This window comes from Papaver somniferum, chromosome 6 (genome assembly GCF_003573695.1).
Source record: "Papaver somniferum cultivar HN1 chromosome 6, ASM357369v1, whole genome shotgun sequence".
Classification (NCBI taxonomy): Eukaryota; Viridiplantae; Streptophyta; class Magnoliopsida; order Ranunculales; family Papaveraceae; genus Papaver; species Papaver somniferum.
The window spans coordinates 113,121,587-113,139,635 of record NC_039363.1 but is presented as its reverse complement, the minus strand read 5'-3'; positions in this window follow the sequence as shown (position 1 = coordinate 113,139,635).

Below are 18,049 nucleotides of genomic sequence, written 5' to 3'. Positions count from 1 at the left end.
AGCATCACCGTTGTTGAAGATCCGTAGCGATATAACACTGAGAGAACTCGAAATTCTCGATCAATGTTATACAGTGACATAATACTATTATTTTATATCAAAGTCCAATTGTATCACGACTTCAACAATAATACTATGGTGATATGTATCACTCCCCCTTAGTCAATAATCCATCTCGATCATGGAAACCACTCCCCCTTACACAATGATCCAAGATCTATATGTATTTGTAGTGTGACCTACAATATTTCTCCCCCTTTTTGTCAATAAAATTGGCAAAGGTACAAGAACGGGTTCATAGTGAAATTTCCACGAGAAATATGTCATGACTAAAAGAAAGACACATATCAACTTAATTTAGATGCAATCATATAGCCGAAGCTAACAACATTCATCAAGGAGTTTAAAGATACAAGATAACCTTTAAAAAATTCCACAACCGCACTCCCCACAAAGATATGACCATTAAGCACAAGTTCAAAAGAACTCTCCCCCATTAGATGTCATTCCCAAAAAGGAACAACAAAGGCGACCTCAATTTCAAAAGTTACAAGGATTTGAATGAATACCAAAAACCATGATTAGTGATTATGATATCCACAAGTAAACCAGTGATTAATTTAATCAAAAGATGCTCAACATAAGTAAACTTACGGAGCTACGACTAAATTGGTCATATGGAAGTGACAACTTAACCGTTCAAATACTCGACATAAGGTAAACCTTACGGAGTATTAATATACTCAACATAAGGGAAACCTTACGGAATATTATGATACTCAACATAAGGAGAACCTTACGGAATATATGACTACATTAACCAATAGAACATGATAGTGCAGTCGTTCATATACTCAACACAAGAACTTGTGGAATATATGAAACCTTCAACTAGATTAATTACAATAGAACTTATAGTTAATCTAATTGGATAACAGATTACCAAACTAATCACCGAAGTAATCAATTTAATAATTTTTTGGGCTCGACATAAGAGAATTATGGAACCCCGATTAAGATTATCATAGAATATGACATCCTTAACCGAACATGTACTCAACATAAGTGATAAAGCTTACGGAGTACCAACTAAATAACCAAACAGGTTGATTAACTTAGTTTCTAATGCTCGACAAATAGCATCTTATGGAACAACCAACTATGCCAATAAAAATCGACTTAGTCGTATCGTGCTCAACATAAGATACACAATGGAGGCTTCACGGTAATACAAGAAATTGGATCAATAAAGATCAATACCGTGGATAACATACAAGGATCTATTCTATCTTTTTATCATACCAATGACATAATAGACTTTATCCTCGTTCACAAAAAGATTTTAACCTATCTTCCATCAAAGAATTGATAATATAGGCTTAACTTTTGTGTTTGTCAAAAGTCTATTCATCCTTTTACCAATATGTGAATATCGATCATGAACGACTTTACTTTTGACAAAATATGGGACCTTCAAGTTCACGGACGCAAACAATACATATCCCATAAAAATATTGCAATACATTAAACCATTAACAATATTGCAAACTATAATCCTCAAAATATTTTTAGAATTTAATACCATAAACCTGAAAAATAACAATAAGAGAAAGAAAACAAAGATAGATATGTGTAATTACAATCATCGCTATTGAAACACTAGTTATTCTTCTATTAAATCCAAAAGAAGACTTCCTAGTTTTCTAAAAGGAAATCAAGGATCCTAAGCCTTGTTAGCAACCAGAGAACGAACAAGATCAAGTTCATCGGTTGCCTTCCTCAAGAGATTCTTCACATAATCCAGATTCCTTGAAGCGATCCCGAGTTGTTCACGAACTATCCTAAAATCTTGGAGAAGATTTCCCACCAGCTGTGAAGAGATCTGAACAGGAAGTTTGTCTTCGTTTTCATGATAAAAAAGGATCCGATATTAACAGGACATAACTCAGCATCATCGACCTTGTAGTTTCTCTTCATTATGCGCAAAAAGGATGTTTAGAAAACCTTTCTTTTCATAATAAATAAGTAGAGGTTCAATGACCTAGAGACGTTCGTGAAGGTCGGTGTGAAAACTGGAGAAAATGGGCCTAAGAAAGACCAAGAGGCCCAAAAAGGTGAAGACGACAAAAGAAGACAAACTGGGAGGAAACAACCAGAAGTAATACCAAAATAAGTAAACTTGACAGCTTTCTCAAGACAATAATCCTGAGAGACATGAGCATCCCGTTTTAACTAGATATAATTAGAACGAGATGCAATATGAACGTGTCAAGGAGAAATAAGATGAGCACTCTGCTCATCAATTTTTACTTCTTCTTTCCCTTTTTCATCGGTGTTTATTAAACAATCTGGGTTAGATGAAGAAGTAGCATCAAGAAGAGATTTAGGAGTACCTGGGTTAACCGTATTCCATGTTTTCTTGATATTCCGTTTGAGTTTGTTTATACTGATTTTTAAATCAGAAACTCTATTGTTGGCATGTAAGCAATTGGAGTTTGAAGTCTTAGAGTCCCTTTCTAGAATAGCTGGAATGCTTAATTCTTCTTTCTTTCTTCTGTGACTTTTCCTTTTTCCTGGAGAATCCATAGGATTAGTAACACTCTCGTTCCTCCTTCTACTGCCTTTGTTTGCACTGAACACATAGTCAAAATAAGAACTATCATTGTTAACTTTGACAATGTGTGGCATTGGTTTAAAAACTTCCTTGGACATACATACAAGCATGTTATGAAGTTTTTCATTACGCAGCCGAAGTCGACATCTCTGCTCAGAATGTCCTTTGATTCCATAGTAGTAGCCATTAAAGGACTTATTCTTACTTGTTTTCTTCTGAGTTGATTTAGGAGAAGCAGTATCCTTGTTACCAGAAGCATTACTAGCTGTTAGGGGTCCTTCACCTGGAGCATTATTACCAGCTTTGACAAAGTTAGTCTTACTACCTTTTGGAGCGTCTATTCCTTTATAGCCCAGACCACGTGTGTCACGATGTTATTTACATGCTCCAAGCATAGAAGATAACTTTGTAGAGCTGGTGTCAAATCTCTTAAGATTTTTTTCCAGTGATTCCACCTTGTTAAGGGAAGCATTGAGCTTAGTTTCCAAGGATTTTTCTTTAGCAAGAAAGCTGTGTTCTTTGTTATGAAAACATTTCTGTTGAGATTCACATCTTGCATCTGTTTCAGCAAGTCTCCCTTTTAACAAGGAAAGGTTTCGAAGAAGATTATCACATTCATAATTTTTTGAGTGGGCCTCTTCTTTATGATCTTTAACAGTGGCTTGTAAGAGCTTATATCCACTATCATAACTTTTAAAGAGTTTTCTCAACTTCCTGTTTTCTTGACAGGGAGAACCTGTAGATGGTGGATTTTCAACAAAGGGGAAAAACCGTAAAATCATGAGGCATGTTTTGACACGGCTTTCAAGCATGCACCGATTCATATTTTACGAAGCCATGATGAATATGTTTTCGAAAGGCCTCCACTAGCTGAGCGTTCGATACCCGGAATTTCATCGTGACCTCTATGCAGTTGGGCGGTTCTCTGTAGATTGAGAACATTGTCTCCTTCAGGCCGTCGGTGATACTCACTATCCCTGACTGCAGGAGAGTAATCCACCTCTACATAGAAGAATATTTGGGTGGCGTACGCCTTCGGGACGTCGGTGACACTTCACTGTTCCCTGATTATGTGGAGAGAGTGCATAGATTCAGGCGGTTCTCCGTAGATTGAGAACACTAACGCCTTCAGGTCGTAAACAACATCGTGACTCCCTGACTGTGCACCACTCAGAATAGGTGTGGCGCTTTAACTGGCTAATATCTTTTCTGAAGACGATTACTTCTGTTATGACATTCACTACTAAATTCCCAGAATAATCTATCATTGCTCCTATTCCATGGTCGAATCCACGGCCTGATCCCATGGAATGATAATAACCATTGCTCATATCCCATGGTCGAATCCACGGCCTGATCCCATGGAATGGAAATAACAATTGTTCTGATTCTATGATCGAATCCACGGCTTGATCTCATGGAATAGCAATAAAACATCATATTATCTCATTACTTCGATTTCATGATCGAATCCACTGGTCTCATGAAATGGTAATAGGTAAATCTTTATTACTCTGATTCTGTGGTCGAATCTACGATACCATAGTATGGTAATGCTCGTTTTATTATTCTGAATTCGTAGTCGAATCCTCAGCTGATCCTATGAATTAATAATAAACATCTATCAATTTTATTACTTAGTTTCATGAATTATTCTCCACCGAATTTCATAAATTAGTAATAAATACCCAACAACTGGGCATCTGAACCATCACTGAGTAAGCCCCGCAAAATGGTGTAAGTGTACTCGACAATGATGCACGACTGAGACCCGGATGCGCGAACGAGCATCCAAAAACATGAAACAATGGGGAGTTCTGCACAAAACAAGAGAGATAAATAATAATAATAAAATAATGGGAAGAGCCCATGGGACGGGCCCACCGGCCGGCCGTGCCCTAGCCATGGTCAGTCCCACGCTTCCCCATTAATTTTCCACGTTTTTATTACTTCCATGGAGAATTCTCCATCTTGACAAAAATTCCCTAACTTGTGCAAAACTCATAGAGTTCTCCATTACTTGGAGGATTCACCAAATAATTATAAAATAAGGAGAGACGCGCGGGACCGGGTAACCCAGCCGGCCGGCCATGCCCAAGCCGTGGTCGGCCCCACGCCTCACAATCCTTAGATTTTTATAATTATTTTATCAAATATTCGTGAGTTCTCCATATTTCCAAGGATTTTCCATATCTTGGAGGACTCTCCATAACTCCAAGGATTCACGGAAAATAATAATAAAATAGGAAAAGGTGCGCGGTACCAGGCAACATGGCCGGCCGGCCATGCCCTAGCCATGGTCGGTCCCACACCTTGCAAACCCTAATTTATTGTAATTATTATTTCCCTCAACGTGTGAAACTCCTGGGTTTGAGCAAAATTCGTGAGTTCTCCATATTTTCTCAAATATTGCTCGAATCACGAAAAACAAAAAGCCAATATGGTCACACGACCGGCTAGCCTCTCACAGAAATTTTAAACATTAAAATATTTTTATTTTAATATTTTTAAAATATTGATGAATTGAGCATACATGCTCATCCCACCAAAAAATCGAGAATTCTCAGCCAAGATGAAACTCTTCTGAGAATTCACAATATTACTCGAGCGCGCATCAGAAAATACTGAAACTCTCAGTATGGAGACACGGACATCACGACAACACGTGCACATCTCCATGACCGGACATGTTGTTTCTAGGTCTTGCACGAAGCCGGTCCCACACGTTTTCGCAATTCTGACCTAATTTCCTCAACTGCTCATACTGGGACCGAGATCTCTCCAACCAACTGGAGAATCCTCTATACGACCAACACTTGGTCACATGAACACCAGGAGCCGGTCCCATGCCTTCTTGGTCAGTCCCATCTCTTAGGTTTCGCGCCTAATGCTGAACCCAGCAGTATTTTTCAGTAAATGGTGAATCCACCATTTATTCATTATTTTTCACCAACTCTCAAACTGAGAACCCTGGTGCGTGCTCACTCGAGCACTGGGCACCACATGGACACTCCTCATCCCATGTGATCGGTCCTCATCACTTATGGTCATTTTTCAGCAATTCCCCAACTGATGGAGGATTGACCAAAAATTAGGGTTTTGAATGAACGCTCTATGAAACATCATTTTGAGCAATTCTGAACACTAACAAATTTATGTTGATTCGCCAATCAACATCAAAAACTAATTGTACAATATTTGGTGATCCACCATTATTTTAATTAATATTTTACTGGGTCACATCACCAGTAAATAATTCGCTGAATTGAGCAATACTTGCTCGATTGTCGATATTGACCAATTTTGGACAATTCATCAAATTTGGTGAATTGAGCAATACTTGCTCGATTGCCCACCAAAACCACCAATTTTGTGAATTGAGAAATACTTGCTCGATTTCCCACCAAAATCACTAATTTGGTGAATTGAGCAATACTTGCTCGATTGCCCACCAAAATCACTAATTTGGTGAATTGAGCAATACTTGCTCGATTGCCCACCAAACTCACTAATTTGGTGAGTTCAGCAATACTTGCTCGTTTGCCCACCAAAATCACTAATTTGGTGAATTGAGCAATACTTGCTCGATTGCCCACCAAAATCACTAATTTGGTTAATTGAGAAATACTTGCTCAGTTTCCCATCAAATTCCCACTAATTTGAGCAATACTTGCTCAGTTTCCCATCAAATTCCCATAATATGGTGAATTGAGCAATACTTGCTCAGTTGCCCACCAAATTCTCATAATTCACAGAATTGAGCAATAATTGCTCAATTGCTCAACTAGTCGGTAATCCATCATACTGACATCCTTCAGAGAACTACATGTTCAACCTACGAATCTCTGAGCATTCACCATTCATGCTTGATTCACTAAAACTTAGACTCATTGTCTAATCAGTCAACAATTGACTAATCAAAACACGTCTACCCTGTAGAGTCCATGATGTGGAAAATCACGTCACAAATGGGGGGATATCACGTAAGGTTTTGGTCTACGGCACGTGGATTCATCCACAACGAGAAATGTGCGTAAGTCGTGTCGACGGTTGAAGGAGTTAACAAAGTAGTGGGTGCACGATCAGAAGTCTCCACACGACGTGAAACTGACTTCACCACGATCTCCCACTTTCCCACTCTTTCACTCAAGAAACCGTCACACTTACAGGGATCAGTGGTGTTATTACTCTAACAGTATAAATAAGTCTATGAATCCGTGATTGAGATAAGACAACAAAGATAAACAGACAACATTCGAACACCCGAATACACGTCTAACAAGGATTCTACGAGTAATCTCTCTCGAGAATTCATCAATCACTCAGAACTTATCAGAACTCAACAGTTCACCAAATACTGCAGAAACCTTCAATACACCCACAATCCTCGATCATCACTGATCCCACACAATTTTCAGTTTCCCTCCTACAGATCAACCCATCTCCCTCTTTGCGACCGAATTGACTCTGGAACGGCCATTGTCTTGGTTTAGGCCGGAGTCATACAGATTGATTTCCCGAATCTAAGCACCCCCTTTGCAGTGGTGCATCTGTGTGAGGATTAAAATTTTGCCCGGTTGAGGAGTCTCGACAGCGCGCTCGACTCTCCACTTTCCCAAAAAACTGGCGACTCGTTTTCCCCCATCCACATGACCAATGTATTTTCTTAGAGCAGCTGTTTTCCTTTCTTCTTTCAGAGCAGGATTGAACAACTTGATATACAAAGAGACTTCCTCATCAATACTATGTCCTTTTTCTGAATCACTATCATCTGACAGATCATCCAACTGATCCTCAAGGGATTTTTTCCAGTCGAAAGAAGAATCAGTTAATGGAAAGTTTTTTGAGTTCTTCTCAGAAGTTTCAATCAGTTGAGACTTACGTGAGTGGATCTGAATTGGTGTTGCGTTATCAGAGTTAGTACTCTTGTCCATAGAGTCATATCGCTACAAATACAGACTGATTAGGTCTTAAACGTGTTTGCCTGCTCTGATACCAATTGAAAAAGCGGGGGTATAACAACACCACCCAATATTTCGTTTACTAATCTGTATGGACAAACTCCGAAGCACTCTACTAGAGAATCAACTAGACAGTTAGACTCAATCTAGAACATAGTGTCTCGAGGAGTTATTATCTCTATCTCTCAATCTAATTCTTACTCAAGCAAACTGCGAGTCTTGATTAGAGAGAGATAAACTTGGACGGCACCAAAGACCAATGTCCAAGGATCAATCAACAACCAAAGGTTGGATTTCCAATTGATTATATCTAACGCACAACCTGTATTATTTATATTATATAAACAAATATAATGCAGAAAAGAAATATCACAGACACCAGAGATTTTGTTAACGAGGAAACCGCAAATGCAGAAAAACCCTGGGACCTATTCCACATTGAACACACACTGTATTAAGCCGCTACAGACACTAGCCTACTACAATTAACTTCAGACTGATCTATAGTTGAACCCCTTTCAACCTCCCACTGATACAAGGTACAATTATGCTCCTACGCCTCTGATCCCAGTAGGATGCTGCGCACTTGAATCCATTAGCTGATGTCACCCACAACTAAGAGTTGTTACGAACACAGTCGCAGGCTTAACAATAAACAAATTTGTCTCCCACAGAAAAGTCTATCAAAGAGGATAAATCTGTCTCCCACAGATAAACCCTAAATATGTTTCGTCTTTGATTATAAATAATCTAGGTGAATCAGAAACCAATTGATAATCTGGTCTTATATTCCCGAAGAACAACCTAGATAAATCAATCACCTACTCAGACAATCCTTCCTGACTACACAGGCGGTTTGTCGAGGAATCACAAACAGAGAGACGAAGATGTTTGTGATTACTTTATCTTGCCTATCGGAGAACTCTCGCGATCTCAAGCCAATCAAAGATTGTACTCGTACGATAGAAGATGCAAGATCATATCACACAACTACGATAAAGTAGTATCGGTCTGGCTTCACAATCCCAATGAAGATTTTAAGTCGTTAACTCGAGTTTAGTGAAGAAACTCAAGAGTTAATGGAGAACAACTCTAGCGAGAGCACTAGTAGCACACGGATGTGTGGGGATTACTTTTTCCCCTTGATAGATGTCTCCTATATATAGTTTTCAAATCAGGGTTTTGCCTCAGGTACTAAGCAAACCATATCCACCGTTAGATGAAAACCTGATTTAGATTCAAGCTAATATCTCTTAACCGTTAGATAAAAATCTTTAGCTTGTCATACACAATACCATGCACGTTTATTGGGTTTGTGAAAACCATGCCCAAACGTGTACGTGTATGTTGGTTCAATACAGTAGCCAAAGGTTAACCATATGAGTGTTTCATACCAACCATTTTCTCCTTCACCATAACTAGTTCATATGGCTCACACGAACTAGTTAAAGAGTCGTTTCGTTGCTATGAGATCTTATGTAACTACACAAGACACGATTGAATCAAAGATGATTCGATTCGATTGAATCGGTTCATGAACATTATAGCCACGGTTTGCATAAAGCATTCTTTGATAATTTAATATCTATGTTCAGAAATCATCTTTAGATCATAACCACTTAAGCTCACAAACAAGTTCGCGGACTTAAGTACATCGATTGAGTTTTCCAAACTCAGCAGAAATTCTCGGTCGAGAACTTCTGCCAGTTCGCGGACTTAGTCAGCAAACGAGTTTTTGGAAATCCCAGCAGAAATTCTCGGGATGAGAACTTCCGCCAGTTCGCGGACTGGGTTCGCAAACTAGGTTCCCGGACTTGGCAAGCCAATTCCACAATCCTACCGATTTCTCTTGATCAACAAAGTTGGAAAACTTCGGTTCAAGGAATCCATGGTTATGTAATCTAAACTCTTATTCCAATCATTGATACATTCTTAGAGGACGTTATACAGTTGTTACACTATTTCTCGTCAAAGCAATTTTCAAAGCGATTGAAACATTCATGACTTTCGTCACTAGGTAAAGAAAACTATGGTCGAAGCGAAACGCTTTACCAACACACATTTCGAGATATAGATAAGAGAGATATACTCAGCTCGAAATATCTACTATGTATGATCATATTCTATATATATAGCATACGACTTTTGTCTCTAGAAGTAGGAGATAAAATAGATAGACTTTGGAGTGACAGATGAGTTCAAGTTTTCACATACCTTTTTGACGAGAAGTTCCACCGGTTTCTCGAGTAGTTCTTCTTCTTTTCTGATGAATCGCCATGAAGTCCTTGGGCTCAACTACACCTTCTAACCTAGTCCAAGACTTAGCTATAATAGACTAGAAATCAAGACTTATAGTTTTGATCACTAACATTGACAAACATGCTTGAGATAGCAACGCATGCGAGGTTGACCGATCTATGCTCTAACAATTACATCCAAAAAAACTGGGTGAAATTCCGTGAGGGGATCGGACGGACGAGGGGAATGCATCTCTGCATTGGGATAAGGAAAGGTTGTAGTGGGTCCCAGGTCATGTGAGGGGCGGGATTTCTCACGGGATTGAGTCCCGGTAAATCTAGCATTATTGCAGCAATACCCACCACAAAAAGACTAAATATGTTTCTGCCCCCACCCATGGTGGAAAAACGGGGCCACCATTATTAGTTATGTGAGAGTGGGTGAAAAGCTTGGGGGAGAAATCCGAGGTGCACTTAGCATTTTCGGTATAAACCTGTATAAAAACCAGTGATAAAACCCTAAAATTTACATTTTCCCTAAAAATTCAGTTGGATACTAAAAATTCAATTGGATACTAAAAACAATGAGCAAAAATGTGATACTAAGTAGTAGTAATAGTAGAACAACAAGAAGGTCAGAGAGGGAAAACAACCAAAACTATGTTCAATTTGTGATCTTGGAAACCATGAATCAAAGATTTGTCCTTGGTTGCATTCTAGATGTAAGCATATACATTGTAATGGTATAAGACAATTATTTAGATCAAGTAAAACTGAAACCGATGGAAAAATGTTCTTAAAGTGCTCGAATCCTGCCTGCACATACTTTGAATGGTTTGATTTAGCTATTGATGCAGTCAAATGTGCTGATATCAAGCTACCACTTGAGATATGTTGATGTGCTTGTGGAGAAGCTGCTCACTCCTTCAACACCTTCCCATTTCACTATCTTAAGTGTTTCAAAACTCACTGCAAATCAATAATGAGTCTGCATTTATGTAAGAATGAGCACAACTTCAACATCACTTACCTAACCTGCACTGATTGTGATGCTTTTAGATGGATTTCTGATCACCTATTCATTGCTGCAAAAATAATTGTGATGCATTCACTATCGATGTCAATGTTGTATGTAAGGATCTTGAAACAAATCTGATAATGTAATCTGCAACATACGTTAACTAATAACAAAGGGGCATCCACCTATGCTTCTCTTGGTAAGTTTATAATAGGGAATCAGTCCTTGTTGTTTTTTTTTCCTACCACCAGGTTTTACCTGTAAATTCTTCTTTTCTATAATTTTTTTTTTAAAAGGGCTATTTAACGTTTGGTACCCAGCAAATGACCAGTACCTAGCTTTGGTACCTAACATTTCAAATATTAAGGGTTGTTACCTAGACCCAACGTTGACCGTCAAAATCCACCTTTGACTAGGTATTAAATTCAGATTTGATAATAAATATATTAAGATTTACAATAATACCCATAAATCTATTATCATTTACACTTAACCGGCAAAACTTATGATCCTAATTTCTAAATCTTGCATTTGCAAACACATAATGATATGTGACAGTAAAAAGTCGATCACCAAATTCCATAGAAAGTGTAGGAATTGATATGGTTCATCTAAAGACAATTTGAATCCAATTGCATATAATAAATGAGTTGGTAAAACAAAACATGATTATATACTTGATGGAAACGGAAGCCCCACTCAAGCACCGAGAGCAATCAACACTGACTCCATAGATTTCATGTTTTGAAAACTCAATATCACTCACCACCCATGACTTCTAACTGATTTAAAAACCCATTGCACCATACTTTAAATAAACATTCATCACATCCGTCAAAATCCAGCACATCTCTGATGGTAATGAAAGCAGCCAGCTTTCTTCTCTTCTATTTTCAGTTTTCCTAAATTGAGTACAAACACCGCTGTATTGTGTTAAGCATTCAGTTGAGAGTCTTCCTTAAGACTCTCAACGGAGTTAGTCAAGAGACTTCCTTAAGACTCTCAACGGAGTTAGTCAAGAGACCGAGTAATCAGTTCCAGTTTTTAGAATCAAATCAAACTCCTACGTAATCTGAGGAGTAGCTATCTTTGGGTTTTGAATAAGTTTGAGTTGTAACAAATTATGTAATCTCTTTTGAGTATAAATACAACCCAAAGTCTCCACAGAAGTTTTGTGGAAGTCATTCCTCCAAATATCTGTTCCAAGTTGGTATCATCCAGAGATCCAAACCACGCTTCCCTTTCAAAAAAAATCTTTAAAACAAATAATAATTTCAAAACCGATGGCAGCAACCGTGTAACAGCCGCCGCCATCACAACCAACAGTAGATCACCATCATCAAAACCACTTTCATCTCATACCTCTCATCACTGCCGCATCTTCAACAGAAAGGATCTCTCTGCTCCTCTCCAAATCTTTACCACCTGCATATCTATCACCACCAGAATCTGTACCACCATATAAAATAAAAATAAATAAAAAAAACCTAAGGTAGCGGCGCCCTTCCTTGTTCCCTGCGTCGTTCTTCCTTCTCTTAGAAGGAAGCCAACCGGTAGATCTTGCCAAGCATCCTTCTGGAATCGTGCCTACACTACAGAACATTGTATCTACTGTCAACTTGGATTGCAAATTGGACCTCAGAGAAATCGCTTTAAAAGCTCGTAATGCTGCGTATAATCCAAAGCGTTTTGTTGCCGTGATTATGAGAATAAGGGAGCCCAAAACAACTGCGTTGATATTTGCTTCTGGAAAGATGGTATGCACCTGCATCTGCATCCATCAGCATACCTCCTTCATCGTCAGCCAGCATACACCCATGATCTCCATTACCAGCTGTATAACCTCCAGTTCGCAGTTACACCATCTCACCTGCATAATCCATCCACCTGCATACCATCTACATCCTACCACCAACAACAACTGAGGTTTATATCACCAGATCATAACCATTCATCGCCACTATTAACTTCGTTTGCTGCTGAAAAGTTTGTTTGAATGTCTCTGCTAGTGGTAAGGGAACTTGTCAGAGTATTTTGTTAGATTATCAACATTTTAGATCTGGTACTAAAAGCATTCTTAAAAACCAGTTCTAAACAAATTTCAATACCTTTCAACAACAATACCAAAACAAATCATTACCATTACCAATTATATCTGTTAACCAACACAGATCAATACTACCAATTGAAGAGGTATTTCGACTATCTCACACAACTATTTGAAGAGGTATTTTGACTATCTCACACTATGAATTTGAAGAGAAACACCACTTTTCTCATACAAAAGGACTATCTTCATTACGGTTCCAGTACATTAGAATCAAGTTGCACCTTCGCCATCTCCAGTACAACTTGAGGGAAGTGTTAAGCATACAGTTGAGAGTCTTCCTTAAGACTCTCAACGGAGTTAGTCAAGAGACCGAGTAATCAGTTTCAGTCTTTAGAATCAAATCAAACTCCTACGTAATCTGAGGAATAGTTATCTTTAGGTTTTGAATAAGTTTGAGTTGTAACAAATTATGTAATCTCTTTTGAGTATAAATACAACCCAAAGTCTCCACAGAAGTTTTGTGGAAGTCATTCCTCCAAATATCTGTTCCAAGTTATTGCAACTTCGTTATACCCCTTCTCCAATTTTTTCTGCTTATGCTGTTGAATAACAAGAGGAACACTCCTTTGCTGGTCGCGTATAGAATAGGATTAAATAGCCGGAGAAGTTACCAAACCAAGATTAAACACAAAATTTTGTTGTTAATGAACACTTTACATCAATTATTGCTTTGTTGTTGTCTTTTCCCCTATTGTTCTTGATGATGTAAGGACTGAAATTTGGGGATTGAAGTTTGGAGATTTTACTAGGGTTTGAGAAAAATAATAGAGGATGAGATTTTTGGAACCAGACTGGTTTGACAGCGAGATTTGGGGATATTTTAATATCTTAACTGATCAATTTTAGTTACGGGAGATTAAGGTGCAGAGTTCGGAGATTAGGAAGAGAGATGAGGAAGAGGGAGAGAGACGACGAGGAAGTGGGAGACGGGGAAAGAGTTGATAAAAAAGAATTGGGTACACAGATTAGGGGCAAATATGGAAAATCGAATAATAATTAATAAAATTAAAATGAAACAATTAAAAATGTTTGGTCAAACCTAGTCTTTGATGGTCAACGTTGGGTTTAGGTACCAACCATTAATATTTCAAATGTTATGTATCAAAGCTAGGTACTTGTCATTTGCTGGGTACCAAACATTAAATATCCCAAAAAAAATCAATCCAATTCAAAAAAAGAGGGTTTGAATACTAGTAGGCCTGTCAATGGAAGAATATCCGTCGGCTATTCAGAAATCTGATATCCGACGGGTTAAGCACTATCGGATAATATCATATAGGATATCAAAATCAGATATCGTTTCTGATAGGCTAAGCTATCGGATATCGGATATTTATCCGATAATATATGGTTCTGAAAAAAAAAAAGTTAAAAACCCTTTAAAACATGTTCATAAAGAAAAGTTCAATTTTTCAAATATTTCATATCGGATATCAGATATTAGGGTAAATCACAAATAAATCATAAATATGATTAGGGTAAATCACAAATAAATCCATGTTCTATCGGATATCGGATATTAACCAAACAGATAGAGCCTAATCCGATTCCGATAGGTTAAGGAAGAAATATCTGATAAGTATCCGTATCCGATATCCGGCAAGCCTAAACTTGCTATTTTGCACCCTTACAAAGAAATTGTTTATAGCAAGTTTGTTCACCCCCAAATTTTTTTTTTGGCTCCGTAAACTTTCTTTTTGGCGTTTTCCCTGTCAATCTTGAATTTCCACTGTGCTTGGACATTTAATTTTGTTGACGTGTCAGGGGGTTAAATTTGAAATCATGGGTGACCGTGGTCACTGACCACCGACCACTGCCCACCACACTAAGACTTAGTGTAGGAAAATGAATGTATTTTGAGTGGATACACCATTTTTCACATAGCAATGATACACACACTGAGATTCAGTCCCGTGATGTGTACAGAGAGGAATTTGACGGCCTAAATGTCACCCTCTCTGCATTGGGTAAAGGTAGGGCATTAGTGGGCCCATTTCTTTTTTTTTCTAGGGAGTCCCCCACATTTATACCCCAAAAATTTTACACCCCTATGTATCAATGTTTTATTGGTTCACTTTCAAAGCGGACCCATTTATTTACCAGGTGGGGTAGGGAGAGGATGAGATCTAGGATAGATAGTGCTGACACATAGGGGTGTAAAATTATGGTGTAAAGAAGGGGTAGATGTCTAGCCGCAAGTGAGAAGGTGCATGGAAGTATTGTCGACACACCAGCCTTTCCAAGAGGACTCAAGATCTACAACCGTTCAACACCCGGATGCTTCTCAACATCCAACGACATCTCCATACCTTACATCAACATCTGAAGCATCCTCCCAATACCCAGTCTCATGTCTCCTCCCCTAATGAAGCAGAAACCAAACACAGTCCAACCTCAGCTTCTCTCCACGGTCCAACCTCTGCAAAACCTTCATTTCACCTGCTCCCAGCAAATCCTTCCCCGATAATCTCTGATCACATCCACCCTCTCAACTGACCATAAATCAATCTCCTAATCTCATAGCGATGTTTGTACTCGCCTCCTTCTCTTATCTCTCCCAAGCCAATGTAGTGAGCCAGTGGTCTCTCTAGCACCTGACAGCATTTATACCCTCACAGCTTTAATGCCAGTTGGGTGGAAACATATCCTGTAGAAGGGAACCATCTAAGTGCAATTTAACAACATCTTTGCTACATACACTTCAAGTGTACACCGAGAGGGGATCCGACTACAGAAATGTCACTTTCTCTGCATTGGGATAGGGGTGGCAGAAGTGGGCCCCACTAATAAAGTCTTAATATAACCATTCATCAATTCAAATCCAGCTGTGATACACACACAACGGTTTTACACCGTGAAATGCACAACGAGGGAAATTGACGGTACCGATGCGCGTGCTTAGCATCGGGATAGGTGCGGGCAGAAGTGGTCCCTACCAGCCCCTCTCACATGCAATGCTTTGGTACACACCGTGGTGTAAAATCAAGGTGTGTTAATCATTTCTGTTCATTCAAATCAGAATGTTTCAGAGATTTATCAGCGTAAACATTGTAGCGGAATAATGTCATCATATGTCCCAAGATTCAGTAAAAATGGGACTCGTTTTTTCCTCCTGGACTTTTTTATAAAGTACCCCTGCTTTTCACATTACACTAAAAAAGTGGCCCCATTTTTTTATAAATTTGTTAAAGTACCCTGTTTTATTCAAAAAGAAAATTCCATCCAGTTAAGTGCTAGGTGGAGGTTATCTTTCTATTTAAAAGTCATATTTACCCCTGAACTACATCTCCTTGGTGGGGAGGATAAATGATCCGACGATCCTGAAAATGGTGTAACGATCCTGAACCGGGATCGACGAACCTGAAACCGTTGTCACGATCCTGAACCGGGATCGACGAACCTAAAAAAACGTTGTAGAAGGTCGATTTTCATCCAACCAAAAACCCCAAAACACTTGAATGATGAACCCTTTTTGGGAAATGAAGTAACAAACCTGAAAGCAGTGTAATGATCCTGAACCGGACTCGACGAACCTAAAAAATGATGTATAACATCAATGTGGCATTAAGTAAAGGACAAATATGTAAAGTAAATTAGTCTTAACCAACACTAGATGGAAAAACTAACGTGAGGGTACTTTAACAAATTTTAAAAAAACGGGGGCATTTTTTGATTTTCTGAGAGAGGGGTACTTTATCAAAATTCTCTTTCCTCTTTGTATGTTTTCGAAGTTTTTAGTTAATCGAAGACTGACAGAGATACAATTGTTTTTATTTTGAACACAATAATGCAGCAGTTGTAATAATGGAAAAATGGCGATGGTGAAACTAAACAAGTAAAATGTATAGAATCTGGGGCATAATAACGTAAACCAACATGCATAATAATTAATAAAAGAGATGTACCTGATTCTCGTACTAATCTGAAGCTCGTTGATGTTATGATATGCATGTCGCAAGATGGTCTAAATACAGCACTGCAACAGAAATGGATTAGGAGATCGGTTTCCTCGATGGTAGTCTTTTTCTTGGTCAATTTCAAAGGAGATTAGTGATGGTAACAGATGAAATATGACGGTGAAATTAAATAATGTCAACATTAATAATATCAACAATGCAAGTGATTTATAAACCTCACACTTTGTAGATTTTTTTTTAATAGTGAAAGGAATGCTATGGATTCGCACAACGACATCACCACACTCTCTCAACCATTGCTCAAATATCTGGTGCTTGAAATGATGGCACACCTCATCTCCATTTTGTTGCCTTGTTTTTCCTTGGACTTTTGTGAAGCAGTAGCTAAGGAAAAGACACTTGGCACATCTTGATTCGTATATATATTATAGAATTGACGGAAACCATCTATGTGAGTAGATGTCCTAATAAAAACAATTACAATCCTCGTTGTTTATGGATATAATATTTTCCATAGAGAAATGATGTTGTTTCGCAACTTATTATCTCACCGGTCACTCAAACCTCTGTTTCTTGAAATGAGGGCATACGTCATCATCATTTTCTTACCTTCCTCTGCGCGGCATAATTGAAATTAAGAAATCTAGAATATTGCTTGTGTTGTTTCACTTTCTTTGTTTAAGTAATTATATCTCATGGTGTAACCCCTTTAGGATTTCAGGTCGAGTGTTTCAAAGGTTTCTCAACTCTAATGTCATAACGAAAAAAGTTAAGGTGGATGGATGTTGTGGTTGACACACCTAAATCGCACATTCTTCCCTCCGTAGTCGCACCTTAATCACACTATGTATTGTGGTGCACGAATAATTAATCACGTGAAACATCGTGCAAAGGAATCTTTTCACTCTAAAAACTATATTATTATACGTTCATTTTTTTCCATACAAAATCATGTTTGCATCCTCTGTAAGCGCAAATTAACTAGATTCTACTCGCTCCCACAAAATTATGTTTGCATCCTTTTTTTTCCATATGAGTAGGATGTTCACATCCTCTTAAAGAACCTTTGAAACTTGAGGATATCTACATAACTACCAGCCATATCATCATTACTTTCTCTATTCACATTTCCTGTTGGAGATGATTTTTTGGTTAAATAATTGAAAATCCTATGTGGCCTTATATCATTGGA